The sequence below is a fragment of the Triticum urartu genome, chromosome 7 (genome assembly GCF_003073215.2).
Source record: "Triticum urartu cultivar G1812 chromosome 7, Tu2.1, whole genome shotgun sequence".
In the NCBI taxonomy this organism is placed as follows: domain Eukaryota; kingdom Viridiplantae; phylum Streptophyta; class Magnoliopsida; order Poales; family Poaceae; genus Triticum; species Triticum urartu.
The window spans coordinates 55396591-55422185 of record NC_053028.1 but is presented as its reverse complement, the minus strand read 5'-3'; positions in this window follow the sequence as shown (position 1 = coordinate 55422185).

Below are 25595 nucleotides of genomic sequence, written 5' to 3'. Positions count from 1 at the left end.
GCCAGGGCGGTCAAAAGCGGGCATTTCATAAACCGATGATTGTTCATTGAGTGTGACGTCATCTTTTTTCATGTAGATAAGCCTACTATGTTGATAGCCCGTTTGATACGTTGTGATTCATAAAGACCGCTGCAAACATCAATGTTCTGCTTATCACAGATAAGATTGATTAATACCCATAACAATCCATGTCCTTAACAAAGGGTGCATGCACGTATAGGTTGAGCGTGTGTCTTGCGTCGTGTGCCATGTGCATGCAGGCGTGTGAGTGTTGCGTGCGTGCAAGGGTACGTTTCAGTGTTGCAAGCATGGGAGCATACGTGTGTGTGTCCGTGAGTGCATGTGTACATGTCAGTGTTGCACGCCAGCATGCGTGCGTGTGTATGTGTCAGTGTTGCACGCCTACATGCGTGCATGTCTTGCGTGCATGCATGTGTACGTGAGGGGTGAGGCTACACGTCAGTCGACTGGCTTTTTCATCTACGGTCATTAGATTTTCCAGCCTTTGGATACGAAATCAAGGGCCTCCAGATAATCATCAAACTCCACCCCCCTTGAGCCGCCAGCCACCACCGGCCGAACCGCCAGCCCCCGCCGCCCGCGGCCGGCCCGCCCTCCTCTAAACCACTCCCCACCGCCGGTCCGCCGCCGCACCGGCCATCCCTCTAGCCCCCCCCCCCCCCCCCCCCCCCCCCCCCCGCCGGCGAGCTTTTTCTCCGGGGATCCCCACCCCACCGCCCAATGAACGCCCCCCCAACCGCCGGTGACTGGCAACCAGAGGTCTCACGACTTCGAATACCCACCGACCACTAATTTATTACCATTTATGTCCTTCATATACGCGCTGATGGGTGGGCCCTATGGTAATGTGCGCTGCTGAATGTGGACCGTTTGACTGGTCAATTGATCGTGTTATCAACAAATTACACAGGTGTATGGTGAGCCAGTGACCGTATGATCACCCTAAAATGTACTCCTATTTTATTAATACAGTACAGACTCAAACTACCATTTCTTTCTTTCATATACGGGCTGACAGGTGGGCCCCACGGTTACACGCCCCGATGGTGCAACACTACTTGCGCCGCGTGGAACGTTTGACTTGTCAATTGATTGTGTCATCAACAAAATACGGAGTTGTACGGGTGAGCCAGTGACCATATAATCATGATATGTATTTGTTTAACACGGTATAGACGCGAGGGCTCATATATACGCGCAAGCACTCACCGCTATAAGCGCACACACGCGAACCCTACCCCTACGAGCACCTTCGAGAGAGTGGGCCAGCATATATGATCTTGAGATTTTACAAAGTCAGCATAGGTGCCTCGTAGTCGAGTGGAACGTCTCCTCCCACTGAACATACATCGCCAGAAAATACTGAAATTAACACAAGATAAATGTGAGCACTAGGACTTTAACCTTGGTGGTCTCGAGAATCCACTGTCCTCTAACCATCCAACCACATGTTGGTTAGCATGACAAAATGTATGTGGTGACCGTGATGAGCTTATTCTGAAGTCCAGTGACCATATCGTGCTTTCGCTTCAAATACAATGACCGTAAGTGTTGTCAACAAAATACTGAGCACGCATCAAATGCAAAGTCCATCAGTGTCATCAACAAAATATGGAGATGCATCATGAGCTAGATACCGTTGTACTATTGTATATGCTTATTTTCTTAGTGGCCGGTTGCGTGTGTGGTGTGGTGGGCACATCATTTCCAGTTGTGGTGGGTCAACATGAAGACGCATGGGTCGGTTCCATCCTGCGCCACATATTGGTTGGACCGAGACGTGTTATACGAAGACCCATGTGGAGGACTCGGCGTACAACACGAAGCTACCAGAGTCGCGGAGGACTCTATCCCCACTGGTGATAAGCCGACTATATATGATTTGTAACCCTAGGCCCTTAGTATGTTATACAAGCTTGGGGGCTAGTTCGTCGATAGTATACACACATGCACAATGCCTGGTATTCACGTGTACTTTGTACACACCCCTATCACTAATATACTGTACCAGGAGTAGGCTCTTTCTTCAACTGCAATTGAATTCTAGCATGTGCATGTGTTTATTTCATATTATCGATCCATAGAGTGAGAGCGGTTTGAAATACAGGCAACGGATGCTTTTGCAATTCATATATAAACATTAATTAGTGCACTCCATGTTGTTAGTGTGAAGCACTTTATACATTTGTCACTTGCATGGATACATTCCAAATTGCTAGCTACGAAATAGAATACATGTCGAATTCAACATAAAGGGGGTTTCGAAGATTTGAATTCATAGGAAGTGCATTCATCTATTTGAACCCAAGATAATGGAATTTGTAAATCAGATGTAAAAGGGGGCATCAATCTTTGTTGTGAGTTTGAACATGCTATATATATTCATACGCATATCTAACTTTTTTTTGCAACCAAGGAGATTATATCTGGAACCATGCATGAACTGAGGTAAGTTGCATATTTTTTAATATATACTCGTGTATAATGTATATTCAAATGTACCCCCTCCATTCCAAAATAATCGTAGCTTTAGGATTTTCAAGAGTAAAGATTTGTGAAGTTTGAGAAATCCTGAAAGTTCAATTCAAGAGAACCGAAAACGTTAATGCTTCTGCTCCCAAATATTGAACGAAGCACCAAATAGGCCTCTGGTCACCCGAAACCGTGCGAGACTAATGTTTTGGTGGTAGGAAATTACTGTCCTGACTCTGGCCCGTGTAGCCTACACTGGTAGAAAAAGGGTCAAATGTGAAGCACATTAGTGCCGGTTTGAATTTGAGCCGGCACTAATGTGGCCATTAGTGCCGGTTCCAACGGCTAGGCGGGCGGGCATCATTAGTACCGGTTTGTGGGTAACCTTTAGTACCGGTTCATGCCATGAACCGGTACTAATGAGGTTGTGTCAGGCTATGGTCAGTCTGGGCGCCCCACGAAGACCTTTAGTACTGGTTCATGCCATGAACCGGTACTAGAGTTTCTTTGTAAGCTGATTTTTAGTCTCACCTCGCCAAGAGAGAGGCAGTATGAGCGGTTTATAAGCCGTGAGTGCACAGACAATGACAAAGAGTTGCAATGCTCACCTACATGTTGATTAGCTTCAAGCCTTGCGGAATAGCATAGATTGCACTGAGCTATGTGCAGTGCAGTCTACACTATTCCGAATGGCTTGAAGCAAATTAACCAGCATTGCACCACTTTTTTATTTTTAATAACTTATTTGAACTCTGGACTTCTTTTGTGTTCAGTATGCAGCATTCAAAGCGACGACATCAATTTCCAACATGTTCTGACATCATTTGTTGTTTTTCGGTCATTTACCTAATTGTTTAGAGAGCTAAATGTCCGTGAAATTGAAAATCACTACAAAATGAATCCTGAAAATGTTGAAACTTGGCATGGTATCATCATATCACCTGCACAGCATGCGCGAAAGAGTAGAGAGGGTCACGGCAAAAACTGGACGCACTTCGTGTACAAATTGGACAAACTCTTTCAGAGTATCAGGGTTTCGGACGAGAACTCATCTGTTATATGCCCACTTCAATGTTTTTCAAACTTATTTGAACTCCGGACTTCTTTTGTGTTCAATATGCAACATTCGAAGCGACGTCATCAATTTCCAACATGTTCTGACATCATTTTTTGTTTTTCGGTCATTTACCTAATTGTTTAGAGAGCTAAATGACCGTGAAATTGAAAATCACTACAAAATGAATCCTGAAAATGTTGAAACTTGGCATGGTATCATCATATCACCCGCATAGCATGTGCGAAAGAGTAGAGAGGGTCACGGCAAAAACTGGACGCACTTCGTGTACAAACTGGACGTACTCTTTTGGAGTATCAGGGTTTCGGACGAGAACTCATCTGTTACACAGCCACTTCAATGTTTTTTAAACTTATTTGAACTCCGGACTTCTTTTGTGTTCAGTATGCAGCATTCAAAGCGACGTCATCAATTTCCAACATGTTCTGACATCATTTGTTGTTCTTCGGTCATTTACCTAATTGTTCAGTATGCAGCATTCAATTTCCAGAAGAAAATAAATAGAATAAAAGAAATAATGCAGAAAATAAAAAAACTATACAAAAAAATTACTCAAAAATGAATAGAAGAAAATAAATAATGCAGAAAAGAAAAAACTATATAAAAAACTACTCAAAAATAAATAGAAGAAAATAAATAATGCAGAAAAGAAAAAACTATATAAAAAATTTGTTGGCGCGCTGTCCAGTGGGCCTGCCAGACCTAGAGTGTGCAAATGCAGGCCTAGAAGGGCCAGCAGGCTCACAGGGCAGAGCGCCCTAGTTAATTAGGCCCAGAAGCCTGCTATATAGAGAAGCTCGAAGGAGCAGCCGCGGCTGGGTTTATAAACCAGTGTGGCTGCCCTTCGCTCGGCGAGTTGGGACTAAACATTGTGCACCGCCGGTGGCAGCGCACAACCTTTAGTACCGGTTGGTGGCTCCAACCGGTACTAAAGGGGGGTCTTTAGTACCGGTTCGTGGCACGAACCGGTACTAAAGGGGCCGTTTCCTGCCCCTTGGCCTGGCGAAATTGGCCTTTAGTACCAGTTGGAGCCACCAACCGGCACTATAGACCCCTCCTATATATATGGAACCTACGAAAAAATCAGTTCATCGACCACCAGTAGTTCTTCTCGATCCAAACTTCTTCGCCGCGTGCCCGTCGCCCCATCGCGCGCCGCCCTCGCCGCCCCCGCCGCCCGTCGCCGTCACCGCCCGACCTGTCGCCCCCGCCGCGCCTGTACGTCGCCGCCGCCTCTCGCCCACCGCGCCCGTCCCCCCGTCGTCGCCCGCCGCCGCCCGTACGCCACCGTCCCCCGGTCGTACGTACACACACACATACACACACATTGTTATTTTTTACTTATTTTCTATTTTCTGTTGTTTAGATTAATGTTAGATAAATTACGTAGATAATAATGTTAGAATGTTAATGGTTAGATGAATTATATGGAAAAGATGTTAAATATTAATGTCAAATATATTTTACATGAATTAGAACAAGTTGAACTAGTTGAATTATATAGCTAGATATTAATTAGGTATATATATGAGATTATTTGAACTAGTTGAATTAATATAACTAGTTTATTTTTAGTATGAAAATTAATAGAACAAGTTTATTTTTAGTAAGAAAATTTAGGTATATGAGATTTGATGATCTAATCAAAATATTACTATATAGAACTGCCTACTTTATTTTAGTAAGAAATTAATAGAACTAGTTTATTTTTAGTAAATACTTAGTTGAATTAATAGAACTAGTTTATTTAGTTGAATTAATAGAACTAGTAAGTGTTTAATGTTTCACCTATATATGAACATATATGTTAGATATTAGATGAATTAGTTCAATTAATTAGTTGAACTAGTTAGTTGAATTAGTTTAATTAATTAGGTATATTCTTCGTAAGTGCTTAGTTGAACTAGTTGAATTAACAGAATTAGTTGAATTAATAGAACTAATAAGTGTTTAATGTTTCACCTATGAACATAGGAATATCGTCTGACGACGAACACGATTTCATTATGTGTGAATACTGCGAAGACCAGCGCGGCCTGTGCAGCCAAAATTTTCTAGTTGATGATAGACGCTTCAGCATCAAGCTGGATGAGAACTTCGAAGTGGATACAGTAAGTCACAATGACAAGTCTTTTTTCGTAATTAAGCATGACTTATGCTTCATTTTGCTTCACCTTTTAATTTTAATTTTTCACTATTCTACTAGTGTATCCCCTGCCATGCAAGAATTTTTGTCTTGGATAAGATAGGTTTCAGTCCTAACGAAACTATGGAGGTAAAAAGAGTTTACTTGAAGACCGAGCATGGTTATACCTTCAACGTCAAATTATACAATGCAGACACATACACCTATTTTGAAAAACTTGGAAAGCACTATGCAAGGCTTATGCATTTGAGCCTGATATGGTTATCACCTTTGATATTCGTTCGGAAGATGATATTGAAGGTAATAGAGACATCTGGGTCGATGTGCAGACGCCTCCAGTTCTACCATTATGTAAGTTTCTCAACCATATTTATGTCTTCGATATGAGATTATTTGAACCAGTTGAATAATTAATAGATCTCAATTAATATTGACAGCTTACTTCCAGTCAAGCGAACATGTCCGGCGCTTGGTAGACAGGACCATCCACTGTCCCAGGGCTGAACTAAACTGCGAGGAGACAAGTCATTATGTTTCCTGGCTTGAGGATCTTGATGCTGTCAAGACAAATTTCTTTCCTGCACTTAGAAATGTTAGAACTCAAAACGTGCGACCAATAGTGTTCGTACCGAACTACGGTCACATATATTTAGGAAAGATGGTAAGATTTCTACTATTTCTTCTCAGTGCATCTTTTGCATACATTATTTTTTTAAGCTAAACTTCATTGCTAAGTATGTTACTATACGATGTTCTTCAACAGGGACTCCCGATGAATGTTGTCCCTGATTGGATCGAGACTAAAGGTACCATGAATATTGTTAGCTTACGGCCAACATATCCTACAATGCACTTCAGTGCATTCAGGATTTCTAATAGAGAGGAATGCTTAATAGTAGACTGGAGCAAAATTGTGAACGATCACAGAGAAGTACTAGGGGGCAGCAATCAGAAGCGCAACCCATGATTAGGAGACAGGTTCATCTGCATGCTCCAATATGATGAATCAGCAAAGCTATACATGTTCTATGCTATTTTCCCTAAGAGAGAGCAGCAGGAGTGATTAATTAGCTAGTTCATGCTCTTAGTACTTGTCCTCTCTTGTCCGTGTTCTTCGTCCTGAACTTAATCTCAAACAGTGATTTGCTTTTGTGGTGTTATGAACGCTTATAATATCATTACCATGTTCAACTCGATGATATCTTTGCTATTAAAACCGTTGGTGATGATATATATGATGCAAGAGTTTTTATATTAATTAATATGATGATGATGATGAGTTATTATATCATTTATGAAAGAAATTGCATATTAGTTTCATCTGGATGGATTCTAGCTAAGTGATCAAGTATATATATGCCATATCCATATTACCTCGATCACTTAAGTAGGTGATCAAGTATATATAATATGGATATGACATATACTTGATGACTTAGCTAGGATCCACACGCATCCAGTCAAACTAATCACCTAATGATTTAACAACTCATTATAATGTAAAACAATCACTAAATTAAATTGAAAACACATAAGTAAAGTAAAAAAAACAAAACACACCAAAACATTTAGTACCGGTTGGTGTTACCAACCGATACTAATGTCCTACACGCCCACGGAGCTAGCTCGTGCCACGTGTTTGCCCTTTAGCACCGGTTCGTGCTAAACCGGTACTAAAGGGGGGCCTTTAGTGCCCACAATTTTGTGCTGGTTACCGAACCGGCACTAAAGCCCCTTACGAACCGGTGCTATTGCCCGGTTCTGCACTAGTGCTATCGGCCCGATGTCCAAAGGTCTAAACCGGGGTAGGTTTGTAACTTCACCAAGACGCCAGAGAAGCATTCATACGCCGTGGGTGCCTACCAATGCGCTCGGCCGAAATCTATCCCGCCCACATTTGGGACACCTGACATGACTGTCCTACCCCAACCCGCAATATGTCCGAAATTTTAGATGGGGGGAAAGTTTGTAACTTTCCCCAATTTTAAACAAGCGCGTCTCAAGCCGAAACATTGTTCCCCCTTAGTTCCCCGCCTCCCTCCGTTTCCCCATTCATACTCCGTGTGCGCGAAAATGCCCTCGCCACCAGCCGCGAAACCCCAGCCTCCTCCGTCCTCCACCCCATAGCGGCCAATCCACCGCCGCCCTCCTCCATCACGCCGGAGCTGGTACCCCGACGTCGTCGTCCAACACAACCGCAACCGCAACGCCCTCAAGGACTTAGCAGCTGAAGCAGAGGCAGAGCTGCCTCCACGACGCCGACGCCGACGTGCGCCGTACCAGAACCACTCCGACCACGCCGTCCTGCGCATCACTGCTGCGGCTCCACTGTCGCAACCGTCCACCGCACCGGAGCTGTTCCCGCTACGCCGTCGTTCGCCGCCTCGGATCTGCTTCCCCGCCGCCGACAGACGGCCACCGCACCACACTCAACAACTTGGCCATGGGTTCGTCCAAGGCTGCACCGTCCTCCACAACTTTTGGTTTCCAGCGAACAACAAGAAGATCGTCGGAAAAACAGAAGGAGGACACAGCACTGCTAGCAGAAAGAGGTACTCCTCTTCCCTTATTCATGCAAATCTTACGTCTCCGCTCATGCCGTATTCATCCCACGAAAGCAACTAGTTGAGCGCTTCTTACTGCATCTTCTTCGTGATACTAAATGCACAAGGTTTCGTCCCTTTTACTATTTCACCTTTGCTAGAGGTCAGTAGCCCGCTTGGATTTCAATTCAGGTCAGTCGAACCGCAATTAAAAGAAGCAGCACCCGCTTAGGCGCGCGGAGCACCTAGTCCGCAAGTTCCCCGGGGAAGCGGCGCATCGGTGTCTATCATAGGGGTGTGGGGCACAGGAGCTGCTTGCGCCCGATCTGGAGGTCGGCGGGGCTTGAATGGATGGCCGGGGGGCAGTGCCAAGCACGGCGGTGCGGTGAGGTCGAGGGGAGGGCGTAGGCAGGGGAGGAATACTGGGCCGGTGGTCGCTCGTGCTTCGAGGAAGATCATCAACACTGACTGGCTCGAGGTAGATGAAGGCGATCTGCCCGTTCTTTGTACATCGGACGGTGCAGAAAAAATGGACTGACATATTTGCTTTCAGTCGACTGTTATTTTCATAGAATCATGTAGTAATTTAGTGTGCCATGCATGTTGTAGAGCTATCATATGTCTCCCGTTATTTATTTCTCACCGACCTGCTATCTGCTGCCTTTACACTATACTAATTTTGCACACACTTCACCCATACTCACACTATTGTTTTTTTATGCACGGGTATTTCAGACTCTGACGCAGTGTTGATGAATGTAGAAAAGAAAAGACAGAAGTCCTCCAGTGTAATTCGAAGATAAGCACTAAGCGTTCCAGCGCTCTAACGGGTGCAGTGTCAGCAGTTGGGGGGTAAACGTAGCTCTGCAGTTGATGATCTCAATTGCCACACACAACCATCCCAGGTGCTTGCTTTAACTTTGCGCTGTCAAATGTGGTTGCATGTTGCATATGGTGTCTAGCTTGTATTGCTTCCAATTTGGTTAAATTGCGTCTGCTTACTTTACATATTATACCTTTAATAATGACATGCCTTCTTGTTTTTGATACATACTACATATGTCTATTAACCATGTTCGTACATCAAACTACTGCTCTTTTGTATCCCTCGTCAATCACTTATGATGAGACAGTCACCCGGGTGGGTTACTGTGAGACGCCATACTCGTTTAAAGAGTGCAGTGTCATCCTCCCCACATGATTCTCAAGAAACAGCAAGGCTAAATGAAGATAGTCAACGTAGCTCTCTAGTTGATCACCGCAATTCCCCCACACCACCATCGCAGGTGCTTGCTCTTACTTGGCAGTGTGATATGTGGTTGCATGTTGCATATGGTGTCTACCTTGTAATGCTTCTAATTAGGGTAAATTGCATCTGCTTAGTTAACACATTATACCTGTGAATATGACATGTCTTCCTATTTTTGGTACATACTACGTCTTTCTATTAACCATATTCTTGCATCAAACTACTTTTCTTGTGTATTCCTCATCAATGCTCTTAATTTGTTAAATTGCATCTCTTTAGCTTACACATTATACATGTGAATATGACACGCCTTCCTGTTTTTGGACATACTACATCTGCCTATCGCACCATGTTCTTACATCAAACTACTGTTCTTGTGTATCCTGCGTCTATCGCTTATGATGAGATAGTCACGCGCGTTGGTTAATATGAGACGCAATACTCTTATAAAGAATGCAATTTCATCCTCTCCACATGATTCTCAAAAAACAGCAAGCCTAAACGAAGATATTGAACGTAGCTCTGTACCTGAAGACCGCACTTCCCCTACACCACCATCACAGGTGCTTGCTCTAACTTCACAGTGTGATATGTGGTTGCATGTTGCATACGGTGTCTAGCTTGTAATGCTTCTAATTAGGGTAAATTGCATCTGCTTAGTTTACACACTATACTTGTGAATATGACATGCCTTCCAATTTTTGGTACACACTACATCTATGTGTTAACCTTGTTCTTACATGAAACTACCTCTCTTCTGTATCCTGCATCAATCATTTACGATGAGTCACCTTTATTCGTTGCATATTGCATATTATTTCCAGCCTGTTGCCATGTATTGCTTCTAATTTGGTCAAATACATTTGTTAGGGCACCCTTTTAATTTGGCAGAGTGATATTGGTTTCATATTTCATATGGTTTCTAGCTTGCATCGATTCTAACAAGTTCAAGCACATTGTGCTTAGTTTACACTTTATACATCATACATGTCAATATGTCACGCCATCCTATTTTTCATACATATTCCATCCTCCTATCATGCGGTTGCCTTACATGAAAGTAGTGTTCGTCAGTATCATGCATCAATGAGTTCTGAAGAGCAAATTTTATTCCTTTTTCTTGTGGGTTTGACTTGACAAGGCAAAATCAAGAAAGAGGAAGGAAAAGAGTATGGAAGGCGATGATGGTGGTCCTCTGCAGCAACATAAACAGAGCATCTGTACCGATTCTCCTTGTACTGATAGTGCCTTACAAGGTCCAAGTCTCCGCTCCCCTACTCCACCATCCAAGGTGCTTGCTCTAACTTGGCAGTGTGATATCTGGTTGCATGTTGCATATGGTGTCTAGCTCGTATTGCTCCTAATTAGTGTAAACTGCATCTGCTTAGCTTACACATGATACACATGTGAATATGACACGCTTTCCTGTTTTTGGTACATACTATATCTTATGACAAGGCACCTTTAAGTCGCCACTGTGATATTGGTTGTGTCTTGCATATGATTTCTAGCATGTACTGCTTCTAATTTGTTGAAACGCCATACAGTTTGAACTTGGCAGAGTGATATTGGTTGCATCTTTCATATGGTGTCTAGCTTGCAGTGCTTCTAATTTGTTGAAATGCCTTCTGCTTAGTTACCACATCATATGTGTGAATATGTCACACCATCCTGTTTTTCATACATATTCCATCCTCGCATCATGTGTTTGCCTTTCATCCGAGTAGTGTTCATTAGTATCATGCATGAATGAGTTCTGAAGAGCGAATTTTATTCCTTTTTCTTATCGGTTTTACTTCACAATGCCAAATCATTACAGCTGAAGGAAATTAGTCCGGCAGTGGATGATGGTGGTCCTTCGGAGAAACTCAAACAGGGGGTCTCTACAGATTCTATTCCGCCATCCTCCCAACAAGATTCGCAAGACAACCCAAGGCTGGACAATCAACGTAGCTGTGTAGATGATGAGCACATCTCCCCTACTCCACCATCACAGGTGCTTTCTCTAACTTGACACTATTATATGTGGTTGCATGTTGCGTATGATGTCTAGCTTGTATTGCTTGTAACTTGAATTGCGTCTGCTTACTTTACACATAATGCCTGTGAATATGACACGTGTTCTTGTTTCTAGAACATACGTGTACATGATGAGCACATCTCCCCTACACCACCATCACAGGTGCTTGCTCTTACTTGGAACTGTTATACATGGTTGCGTTTTCCGTATGATGTCTAGTTTGTATTGCTTCTAATTTTGTCGAATTGCATCTGCATAGCTTACAACTTATACCCGCAACGATCACTTACCCATAAGACACATTTAACTTGGGACTGTGATGTAGGTTGCATCTTGCATTGTCTTCTAGCTTGTACTGCTTCTAATTTCTTGAAATGGCACTTACGACGAGATACTTTTTACCTGATAGAGTGATATTGGTTGCATGTTCATATGGTGCCTAGCTTTCATCTTAAATTTACTAATTGGAAGCATCATTAGAGCCTCCACGTTAATCCTAGATAACTAACTATAATAACCATTGGATTTTAGTTGTACGTCCAAGATTAGGAAGAAATCAACATAATCATATTTGCCGAAAGAGCAGGAGTCCTCGATGCTTATGAGTCACAGTTCGGTTTGTTATTCTCGCGAAGGAAGATCTCTTCGCATTTAAGAAAGGAGAAGATAAAGTTGAAAAAAAGGAGAAGATATCTGTTGTATTGATCAGTTAAAAAAAGATCTCTTCTATATCATACCGTGGGGATACACGATTAGGCAGATGAAGTGCCTTGGCGTGTCCTCTACATCTCTCCCACGCGCCCTACATCCCTGAATCCCTCACGTCGCCGCTCCTCATGGCTCCAGCCCCAGATCCCTCACCTCTCAGCTCCTCTTCGCCCCTCCGGCATGGCCATCTCCTAACCATGCCGTTATGAACCTCAGCTGCATGCACGCTTTAATCCCTTTGATAAAAAGCCCACGATTCAATCCCTCCTCCAGACCAATCCGAGCTTCAAATTTCCACTTTTGTGGATTACATATCAAAGGAAATTTTCACCTCAAAGAGAGCAGAAGATATGCTGAACCGAAGTGAACATTACGACGATCGATGGCCTATATGCCACACCGGTGGCATACATGTTGTAGGTGGTATGCATGGCGTTGATGGAATCAGAAGAGATGAGAATGGCGGCCACTGGAACCGACGAGGGAGGAGAGGAGAAGAATGCCTGCTAGGTTGATGGAGCCATCGATCAGGAAAAAAAAAGGTCACTGTTCAATCTAGCATCTGTCCAATCTCTTTTTTTTGGTCTTTAATCTCCTCATATTTCAGGTTTTGAATAGGCCAATCACTGAATCTTCTCACGATGGTTGATGTGGTGAGAGAGGTGTACCAACAGCAGTTTCAAGTCGACTAGGCCGTGTGAAGAAAATGCAGCGAACTGGTGGTGTCACGACGCCTGGTATATTGTCCATCCTGCGAATTCTTCACAGAAAACAGAACCCATGTGAATCCATATTCAGTCATCTCTGTTGGTTTTGATCTGACGGCTTAACAGGCCAATTAGATCTATTAGTCTAACAGAAAACAGGGGAAAGATAACGTTAAAGAAAAGACCCCACGCACCAACGTACGTGGGCTTTTTATCCCAACTAAGGCACCCTGATCGGGGGCACCCAAACCAACTCATGGTTTAGGTCCCCTGTCGCCAGCGCTACATAAAAGGGGGTACGGGTGAGGGTTGGCAGCCTGCGCAATCACAATTTTCGTACGGTTTCACTCCCATCCCGATATTCTCTCACCCCATCCGATCGGGGGGAGCGCTGCAGCGACGGGAAGACCTACTCCAGCCGCCGCTGCTGTTCCCGGGCAGTGCCCGTGGCATCCTGAGGGCATCAGGACATTGAGGAGGACTGCTACCTCGACTACATCACCCCTGCATCACGCCTGCATCGAGCAGGCGATCATGTCCACTGCCGTGACATGTAATGATCCCCTAAAACCCTTCTCTGTTCATGCTTTTAGGTGATCTAGATGCAATCAGTTCCTGCTAATGGTATCCTAGATATGCATAATTAATCCAACAATGGTATCAGTCACCAATTTTGATTGCAATAGGTCCCTATATTATTGATCTGTAGATCAACATCAAGTTTTAGATCATGTCAGGTTTAGGGTTCATGATCAAGATTGAAAGTTATAGCCCCATGATCTTGCTACTTTTTTTAATGATTGATGTCAATTGCCCACTGTTGATGATGTTTTAATTCCAATTTGCTACGGATCAGTACTGCCACCATGGTTTCATCAATTTTAATTAATTCAAGTTAAGATCTAATGCTCAATTTTATGCTAAGTTGATTAAAATTGACCATGTGACATTCCTGTTTCCGTATGCATCATATAATTAGTAGACAGGGGGTTAAGAGAACGTAAACAGTGGCAAACCCCATGTTTCAAGAACCCTAGATTTTTTCCCCAATTCGGTAGAACCCTAGTTTTTATCCCCAATTCGAAAGAACACCCATTTTGCAATTAGGGCTGTTTTTAATCCAAAATAAGCACAGAACACGAATTGGAGAAGAATGAGGCATAGGCCCACCTAATGCGCCGCGTAGCAGCCTTTCCCTTCGGGGCCCGCACTACGTCCACCGTGGTGCGAGGGCGGAGACGCCGCGACGCCGTTGCCTCCCACCAGAGCGACGTGCGGAACATTTACTAGCCGCCATTGCCGCCACTCGAATGGACGAGCTCGTCGCCGTCGCCCCTCATGTCGCGGTGGCCGGCGTCCCTCCTCCCTTGATGCGCCATGTACACGGACGCTAGCAGCCATACTCGACGAAGGAGCACGCCGGACGTCGTCCACGGCATGCTGCTTCGGCGAGCGCAGCCGCCGCGCCGCCATGGCCGGCGCGCCTTTCGGGCCGCCGTCGAACATCGTCGCCCCGCCAGTGAGTGGGAATCGGGAGGAGGGTTAGAAATGGATAGGGTTTGACCCAGCCGCAGGTTTTTCTCGGGTTTGGGGCGATCCGAGCCGTCGGCTCGATCCGACGCCTCAAAGCATCGCGCGGCTCCCTGCTGGGCCGGCGGGCGCTAATGGGCCGATTCCGGCTGTGGCTGCGGCCCAGGTTATGTCAGTCCAGCGAAAACACACAAAAAAAACTTCTACTGGGCTGGGCCATTTTACGTGTAGCTGTGGGGTCTTTCAGGCTAAAATCACTGTCGTGATTTTCTGTTTTTACAGTGCGTTTTAGTTAATAGTTATTATGTTTTTGCACCGTTAAAAATAGAAAATGCCTAAAACTAAAATGAACACATTATTATTCTGGGTAAAATTGAACCAACGAGATATTTTATTCAGTATTTATTATGTGTTTTGAATGATGAATTTTTAGACATCAAAAATAATGATATTTTCTTTTATGTTGATGTTTAAATTGAGAATGAAATGACTCTAATTTTAATTCGGACCAACGTTGTTTTATTATTATGAGTCATCCCCTATGATATTTTAATTCCATGTTTTTTCTGCCCAATGGTGTTTTGACATGGAGTTGAAATTAAATACTTGGCATGTTTGTTTATTTACCAACGTAAATTTATAATCATGCAAGTTTACTTATGAATTTTTATGATGATTTCAGCTTCCGCTCCATTTTGGTCCGACACGATCAAACCACTTACGGGGAGTAACTTCCCTCGTTGGAAGTCCCAAGTCGAATTATGTTTGGGTTGTAATGAATTTGACTATGCCTTGAGGGAAGAAAAACCTGTGGCACCTATTGCAGATGCTACAGGGTATGCAGAACTCAAGAAGAATTATGATGTTAAGATGGAAAAGTGGAACAAGTCCAACCATATTGCGCTTCTCATCATGAAAGCGACAATATCACCGGACATTTCTGAAGCACTCCCTAAGAAAGACACTGCCAAAGAATTCCTCACTGAAATGGAGGAGCAATTTAAAAGCTCCGATAAAGTGTATGCTCATGAGCTTTTTGCTAAACGTCCTCAGAAATACACTATTGATGGAAACGTTAGGCAACACATATTGAGGGTGGTAAATGCTTACACCAAACTTAAGGCTTTGGAGTGTTCTTTAAGTGAAGCCCTTCTTGTCATAATTATTCTTGAGTCTCTTCCAGAAGAGTTTGAACAATTTAAGGTCAACTATAACTCTCTAAAGGAAAAATGGCCACTCTCTGAGATGGCCGCAAGGATCGTCCAGGAGGAAGAGAGGATCATGAGGCAGAAGAAAGACCATGTTTTTCATGTTGGCTCTAACAAGAGAAAGCATGATGGGCAAGGTTTTCCCAAGCCTCAGAAAAAGCAAGTCAAGAAAGAAGGCACTAAGCCATTCAACCCTAAGGCATTCAAGGGTAAAGAAGCCGGCAGTTCTTCTTCTGCTCCTAGCAGCTCCACTGCTGGAGAAAATGCTTGTAACTTCTGCAAAGAGGAGGGACACTATCAAAGGGACTGCCCAGGCTTTCTAAAATGCATGAACAAAAGAGGTATTGATGAAATTACTTTTGTAGATGAATCTATTTATATCGATTTTTCTATAAAGTCATGGTGGATTGATTCAGGGGCAACCACTCACGTTGCTAACTCTATGCAGGGATTCGATACGATCCAAACTATAAGAGGAGGAACAAGAAAGCTTAAGGTTGCGAACGGAGTTGAGGCCGATGTTGAAGCTGTGGGATCTCTCATGTTGGAGCTACACACCGGCCACACTCTTAGATTGAATAATATTATTTATGTGCCTACCTTAAGTAGGAATTTGATTTCAGTTTCTCGTTTAGATGATGATATGTATGAGTGTCATTTTGGCAAGAAACAATTTGCTTTGATCAAATGTAATAAGAATGTAGGCATCGGTGTTAGACGAGGCCAACTATACATGTTATCTCTTAATAATGATTCAGTTATGCATGTGAGTGATGAAATTAATGTTGAGAAGGAATGGAAAGGAGTTAGTAATTCTTCGAAATTGTGGCATTGTCATTTGGGCCACATTTCGAGGGGGAGAATGGAATGCTTAGTTAAAAATGAAATACTCCTCCCATTAGACTTCTCAGATGCAGACAAATGTGTCGACTGCATTAAAGGAAAATTCGCAAAAACAATTAAGAAAGGAGCAGTAAGAGCCACAGGGGTTTTAGAATTAATTCACACCGACATATGTGGACCCCTTAATGTTAAGTCTGTAGATGGTTTTGATTCATTCATTACATTCACAGACGACTTTTCCCGCTATGGATATATTTATCCCATACGTGACCGATCGGAAGCTTTAGAGAAATTCGAAGTCTATAAAGCGGAGGCTGAAAATCAACTGAACACGAAAATCAAAGTTGTACGGTCTGATCGCGAGGGAGAGTATTATGGTAGGCATGCTCCTTATGGGCAGATTCCTGGACCTTTTGCCAAGTTCTTATCTGAAAATGGAATCATTGCTCAATACTCAATGCCTGGTGAACCACAACAAAATGGTGTGGCCGAGCGTCGCAACCGCACCCTTATGGATATGGTGCGAAGCATGCTTAGTCACTCGAGTTTACCAGTAAGCCTTTGGATAGAGGCATTAAAGATAGTTGCACACATACTAAATCTTGCTCCAACTAAGTCAGCACCGAACACACCTTACGAGATGTGGGCGGGAAAGAAACCGAGCTTGAATTACTTACGAGTGTGGGGTTGCCCTGCTGAAGCTAAAGTTTTCAATCCACAACTTAAGAAATTGGATCCAAAAACAGTTAGTTGTTTCTTCGTTGGATACCCTCATAGGGGAAAGGGATATCGTTTTTATTGCCCAAGTCATACCACCAAGTTTGTGGAGACTAGACAAGAGGTATTTTTTGAGGATAATAAGGTCACTAAGTTAAGGGAGATCGATCTTGAGGAGAAGCGGGTTTGTGCACCATCCCATATTATCCAAGAGATTGTTTTTCCAATACGAAGAAATGTGACAACTGATGATCCTGAATCTCATGGTTCAGTTTCTCAGTCAAATGGTGATCTGGAGACTAATAATGAAAATCCAGACACAAATGAGGACCACTAGGAAAATAATGATTCACAAAATGATGATGTACCACCACCACCTCCTCCTATGGGTAGACCACGGTTTGAGAGGAAAAAAGCCATATCAGACGACTATATCACTTTCATGATTGAGGATATGAATGATCTGGGAAAGGTGGAGGATCCAACCTCTTATAAGGAGGCCATTAAAAGCGAAAATTCGTCCAAATGGTTGGTTGCCATGGAAGACGAGTTGAAATCTATGGGCTCAAACGACGTATGGGACTTAGTAGAAGTTCCCGATGGAGCTAAGAAAGTAGGCTGCAAGTGGGTCTACAAAACCAAGTATGATTCCAAAGGGAATGTCGAGCGGTTCAAGGCAAGGCTAGTGGCAAAAGGGTATACACAGAGAGAAGGCATTGATTATAAGCAAACCTTCTCTCCTGTGTCAACCAAGGATTCTTTCAGAATCATAATGGCATTAGTAGCTCATTATGACCTAGAACTACACCAAATGAATGTTAAAACGGCATTTCTAAATGGTGACTTAAAAGAAAACGTTTACATGGCTCAGCTAGAAGGCTTTGTTGTGGAAGGGAAGGAACATTTGGCATGTCGTCTAAAGAAATCGATTTATGGCTTGAAGCAAGCTTCAAGAGAGTGGTACCTCATGTTTGATACAATTATCAAAACTTTTGGTTTCATAGAAAATGTTGTGGACAACTGCATATACGTTAAGTTTAAAGGCAGTAGGTTCACATTTTTAGTCCTATACGTTGATGACATATTGTTGGCATGTAGCGATAAGGATATGTTGCATGAGACCAAGAATTTTCTGTCATCCAGCTTTGATATGAAAGATCTTGGTGAAGCCTCGTATGTCCTCGGCATCGAGATTCATCTAGATAGGTCTAGAGGAACGTTAGGACTATCTCAAAAGGCATACTTTGAGAGAGTACTGAAAAAATTCAATATGCATAAGTGCTCACCCTCACCTGCTCCTATAGTTAAGGGCGATAAGTTTGGGACATTTCAATGTCCGAGGAACCAATGTGAAACTAATCAGATGAAGTCGGTTATTTATGCTTCAGCTGTCGGAAGCATCATGTATACTCAAGTGTGTACACGCCCAGATTTATGTTTTGTAACCAGGATGCTTGGCAGATACCAATCAAATCCAGGACCGGACCACTGGAAGGCCGCGAAGAAAGTCTTGCGTTATATGCAAGGAACTAAGGAATTCATGCTTACATATAAAAGAACTAATAACCTAGAAATTGTTGGTTATTCAGACTCTGATTTTGCCGGGTGTGTGGATAGTAAGAGATCCACGTCAGGTTATATATTCACACTCGCGGGAGGAGCTATATCGTGGAAAAGCTCCAAACAAACCTTAACTGCTGGATCTACGATGCAAGCAGAATTTGTAGCATGTTATGAGGCCACCGGGCAGGCTGTATGGTTAAAGAATTTTATTCTCGCACTTAAAGTGGTTGACAGCATATCTAAACCAATTTTATTATACTGCGATAATGAACCCGCAGTTTTCTATACGAGTAACAACAGGTCAAGTGATGCTGCCAGACACATTGACATAAAGTATCGTGTTGTGAAAGATAGAATCCAGGATCAAACAGTTGATGTTAAACACATAAGAACGAAGCATATGCTTGCGGATCCGCTAACAAAAGGCTTGCCACCCAGTATTTTTCGTGAGCATGTTGCCGGCATGGGACTACTGGAAGCCTTATGATTCTGGAATAAGAGGACCATTAAAATGAACCACTCCCCAATTAGCAAAATGTTTTCCATTTCAAAATAGGTGGGTGTGCTATAAGTGTTGAGGTTCCATGGCGTTTCGAGCTGTTGTAACACCTCACTTTGGTACATCATTCCTATGTAGAATGGGCGAATGAAGTTAAGCCTAACGATCAAGGGGGAGAATGTTGGTTTTGATATGATGGCTTAACAGGCCAGTTAGATCTATTAGTCTAACAGAAAAAGGGGAAAGATAACGTTAAAGAAAAGGCCCCACGCACCAACGTACGTGGGCTTTTTATCCCAACTAAGGCGCCCTGATCAGGGGCACCCAAACCAACTGATGGTTTAGGTCCCCTGTTGCCAGCGCTACATAAAAGGGGGTACGGGAGAGGGTTGGCAGCCTGCACAATCACAATTTTCGTACGGTTTCACTCCCCTCCCGATATTCTCTCATCCCATCCGATCGGGGGGAGCGCTGCAGCGACGGGAAGACCTACTCCAGCCACCGCTGCTGTCCCCGGGCAGTGCCGGTGGCGTCCTGAGGTCATCAGGACGTTGAGGAGGACTGCTACCTCGACTACTTCACCCCTGCATCACGCCTGCATCGAGCAGGCGATCATGTCCACTGCCGTGACATGTAATGATCCCCTAAAACCCTTCTCTGTTCATGCTTTTAGATGATCTAGACGCAATCAGTTCCTGCTAATAGTATCCTAGAGATGCATAATTAATCCAACAATCTCGACTCCATTGTGCGCCATAAGATGAGGACGCATGGCAGTGGGGTGTTCTGCATCGCCTCCAGCAGCAGCACATAATATACATTGTAGGGAGCCAAGTTAGTTCTTTTTATATGGTCAACCGAATTAGTTGTTGTCTTTTCTTACGTTGGAGAGGAATGATGTGTGTGTGTTTCTTTCAAGTATATTATTAAAAAATCTCTGATTAACTCAATCGTGTATATCTAAATAATTATCCTGCCATTACATGGAGGTACTAGGCATAGAGATTTAATTTTGCATATTTATATACTGAATACCCATTTTAGTTGTTAGATAAAGTAGTCAGATTTAAAACTATTGGCACGGAGTTTGCTTCAAGTAGTACTGGAGCTGCATATGCATAATTAATGTTTTTACAGAAGTTTATGCCTTCATCTTTTAGATGGCATACTCCATTGCTTTGTATATCTGTTATGTCAGTTCCTATTGCCCTAACTGTACTCTACTATCGGTTAAAAAAAAGTGTACTATGCAAGTACTACACTCCAGCTAATGATGTTTCGCTGCTAACTATGGTCAATATGCACATACCGTTGTGTATAATGCTTTTGCAGATTCAGAAAACTATGTGTAGGTCTCTCCATCACTCTTTCGATTTCCAGGCCAGTGCTACGGCTAGCTCTTTATAGTGCTTCTCAGCAGTTTTGAAATTACTGAATTCCTCTTTTTCCGATCACGGACTCACATGCTAGGATGACATATAGTAAATAGTATAGCAGTATACCTTTGTTCCATTTTGATTTTCATATTAGGGAAAATAGCGCAAGTGATGGGACGACGGCAGTTTGAAGCAGCTCCGTGGATGGTGCCCTCAGCAAGGCTTGAGTCGAAGGAGTACGGGGACTGTTCACACCCTCTTTTTAATTATTTTTGCAAATCAGACTGTTCACATGGTGATTCATCTTCCTGACACAGTCATCCCTAATCAGTAGGAAAGTAAGTCTGGATCCTTTAACTCAAGGTGATCACAAGATATTAGTAGATTTCCTATAGTATGGTCGCGTCCCTGACTTGAACAATTGAAACAATGGCCAGTTCACTTTGATATTTGTACGAAGCTTAACTCCAGGTACGGAGAGACTCCATGGTCAAAACAAGTTGTTTTTCCTATATAGAGAAATCAGATGTATTGTGTTTCTTCATATGTATATGTGTCTCTGAATCCCGGTTATACACTTCCACGGTACGTACATGTCTAATTATTTCGGCTTTCAGCCCTAAGGGACGCTATGATGCCTAGAAATTAGAAAATATACATTTAGACTTTTTTAAACTTGAAAAATGCAGTTTTCCCTATTTAACCCAACACACTAAAGCCAAGATGCCATTTGGGGTTCGTACAATACATCATGCATGATACATGAGTGTCACAAGGTTTCAATATTTAGGCTCACGTACTATAATTAAATGAGCAGACAAAAATGGTAATATTCACTAATATTCTTCGTATATTTGCTAATTTAGTTCACCGCAGCTCTAACTTATCTGTAGAAAGCATGTTTCTTCAAACTTCATATATAATAAATATTAATATAAGTTGAAGCCTTTATTGAAATAAATTCCTTTGGACCAAATGGTAGCCAATGTACTATTGCTGAAAATTTCATGTAATCTGTTCTCAAATATATGCTTATTTATTGATTTTTTAATTATGCTAATATCCACATAAATTGAATGTTATTAGTTTCATTCTATCAAAAATTGGCTAGCCCGTGCAGACGCACGGGTTGACGGCTAGTCTATCTATCTATCTATCTATCTATCTATCTATCTATCTATACCTATATTAATTACAGACTCTCAAAAAAATTCCACGTTAATCAGTAATTATGAACCGTTAATTTGGTGGGCCCTGTGAGTTATTACGGTGCAGATTAGATTAACCATATAATTCTCGCCAGCAAAAAAAAATGCACCGAAGGCATGACACGCACGGTTGTAGGAGAACAGAGGCCAGCTCAGTTCGACCCAAGATATTTTGATTACAAAGCCCAGCCGATTGAACATGTCTACAATACTTTTATGGTTGTACACAGGCCCCTTCTATCTGCTCCATGTAGGTATTCTAAGAAAAAAAGAACAACTCTACGTAGCCCTAAAAAACTCTACGTAGCCCTCAAAACAGATATATCGACTCCACGTCGTCGCTGTCGCCGCCTCGCTTCCTTCTCCCCATACTAATTACAGACTCCCAAAAAAATTCCACGTTAATCAGTAATTATGAACTGTTAATCTGGTGGGCCCTGTGAGTTATTACGGTGCAGATTAGATTAAACATATAATTCTCGCCAGCAAAAAAAATGCACCGAAGGCATGACACGCACGGTTGTAGGAAAACAGAGGCCAGCTCAGTTCGGCCCAAGATATTTTGATTACAAAGCCTAGCCGATTGAACATGTCTACAATGCTTTTACGGTTGTACACAGGCCCCTTCTATCTGCTCCATGTAGCTATTCTAAGAAAAAAAACTCTATGTAGCCCTAAAAAACTCTACGTAGCCCTCAAAACAGATATATCGACTCCACGTCGTCGCTGCCGCCGCCTCGCTTCCTTCTCCCCATATTGCCGCCGGCTGCTCCAAGTTAGATCTGAGATTATTGAAATTCCACTCAAACTCCGACTGATCCAACATAGATATCTGTGAATACTGCGATTCCTCAAAGGCTTGGGCTCCACAACCTTCTATGACATCAATCTGGCAATGGTGAGTATATTTCTCTCCTGTTTAGATCATTGAAGCACAATTGAGAATCAGGTTGAAAAATAGTCCTCCATGGTCATGCACTGTTGCCAGAAAACTCAAATTTGAAACAGAGGACCAATAGACCAAAGTGGCTATGGCGGCGTGATTACCAATCGGCTTTTAGCTGAGCAAGGAGACAACGTGGTTCTACTCCAACAAATCGTGTTTCCTACACATCGAAGCACGTGAGATGAAAATTGCAAGTTGATTTGAAAGCCAGGAGGTACGATTCTCGACAGTACTATCATCACTTGGCAGTTCTTGAGTTTTCAATATAGGTGGACTCTGTTGGTAAAACAGTTTACATGCACGCTACCAACAGTTTACATGCACGCGCAGGTGTGTCTGACATCCACTGCTAGCTGTGTGATGGACGAGGTGAAGGGCAACTAAAATTAATCCATGCTTCTTTCGCGTGTTATTCTGAAATTTCTTGAAACCTATTAGATTTGGTTTTATTCTAGGTATCAAAAGAAGTAAGATATGGCAAGCATTTTTTTACTTTATTTGGAACATAGCATTCTCGATACATTAAAAAAGTATGAAAAAGAATAGCATGCAAAATTTAAGTGTTTTACACATCTCGATGCAGATGGTCGTTCCTAGCTTACTCCCCACCTGAGAAATATTACAAATTATCACTCCATAGGGCCGCTTCTATACCAATGTCTGATCATTCACCAGATGCCCTAAATACACAGGATGTCACCTAGAGTATTCCTGCCCTCTCTAATAGTTGATTTTATTATACTGACTCAATACCAAAATTTAGGGCATATTATTCTTCCGCCGCTAATTAAACAAAGATTCATGTCTAAAAAAAGATATCTCCCTTTACGTTCCAGCCAATTTGTGCAACCGATGCAATTGTACCTAGCCATCTCTCTGATCCCACCCTACGTGACCTTGCAATGATCCCTCTGCACGTACATCTTCCTCCAATCTTCCTTTTGTGCTTTCCGCCGTCGCAACAGCTGTGAATAAGCGGGGAAACAATCTTCCATCTTCCACTGCCTTGGCCTGTGGTTGCCTCCCCGCTCTTCTTTTGCCACTACTGTTGGTACAGATCGACCAGCACCATCTCTATCATGATCCTGCCTCCGTTGCCTATATTCTTGGATCCTTCGGGCTGTTTCATATGTCCACTGTCATGCAAAGCGGACTGTACATGATCTTCTTTGAAACCAGATTGTACATCATCTTCTTCCACCCAACTTATGGAGATTAGGTGTAAGCTGCAACAAGATATTGTAAAATCCACTCTTCTTTCTCTTAGCTAATTAATTTTTTCTGCAGTTTGTAAGTGCTAATTGATGCACGTGATGGTTTAGGAGAGAAAACCTGCAACAATTAGGTTTTCTTGAATCTCCCGATTGAATTTTCTGTTGTTATGCATCCTTCATCACGTACACGTGATAATTAGTTCTCTCACAGGCAAGCAGAAAGGAGCATACGAGTTGTGTGCCCATACTTGCAGGTAATGTTCTGATTTTTCGTTTAATGGGTTTATTTCAAATGTGTGTGCAGCAGTATCATTTGATTTTTATTGTAGATTTATAGTTTGCGTTTTTCTCAGGAGCGGAGTTGTTCAGGTAATTTTTGAGGCATCGATCCACTACTGGCAGGTACCATTTGAGCTTTGATTGGGTTGCCGTTTAATAGTAACTTCAACTTTTTGACTTTGTTGATTATGTAATAACCCTAATGATATTAAATGGAGATTCATTAGTCCTTTTGATATATCTCACGGGATCTTCCCTACTTTCTTTCAATTCATTGATTATCTTATATTCTAAGACAAACCAATCAAAAGCCAGCAGGTCAAGATCAAAGGAAAATAGACATTTTTAGATTAATTAACCTAAAAAATCACGAAACATGGAGGTATGTCTGTTCGACCGGGCCTTCACCTCGGCGCCATCAATTGAGACCTGGACTGCTTGACTAATTCATGTTATTCGATGTCGACGGGTTGCTCTTTGCTTGAGCATGAACTCCAATCAACAAGTTATTGTGCCAGTGTCGTGCTTATATTTGTAGATTTATAGTTTGATGCGTTTCTCAAGAACACAATTGTTCAGATAGGTTTTGAGGCTTCAAGCAGCCCCTGGCAAGTACCATTTGATCTTTGCACTAGTAGAAAAAGGGTCAAACGTGAAGCACATTAGTGCCGGTTTGTATTTGAGCCGGCACTAATGTATACATTAGTGCCGGTTCCAACGGCTAGCCGGGCCGCTTTCATTAGTACCGGTTCGTGGCGAACCTTTAGCACCGGTTCGTGCCACGAACCGGTACTAATGAGAGTGGTGGCAGGATGTTGTCAGAATGGGGCCCCTCCAGCCCGTTTAGTACCGGTTCTTGGCACAAACCGTTACTAAAGGTCATCCTACAAAAACCCTTCGTCCACCCGAGCTCGCTCTGTTCTTCCCCTTTTCCCCTCTCCTCTCTGTTCTTCCCCTCTTCCTCTCGAGCTCATCACACATTTTGCCCAAAATTTGTCAAGATTTGAAGGCCCCCATCCATTCAAATGATCACAAAGGTTAGCAACTTTGTCCTTTCATCTCTCATTGCTAGATTAGCTCTTGCAATGCTTTATATAGTGATTAATTTGTGAGTTTAGTAATTTGGGAGGATATATATGTGCTAGTATTTGATTTATATGCAATTTGAGGTCAAAAATAACACTTAGTTTGCATATGTAGGTGTGGTTTACTTAGTGCCTTCTAAATCTCCATCGTAGCCACCGTCGATCGCCCGCACCATCCCGTCGCCG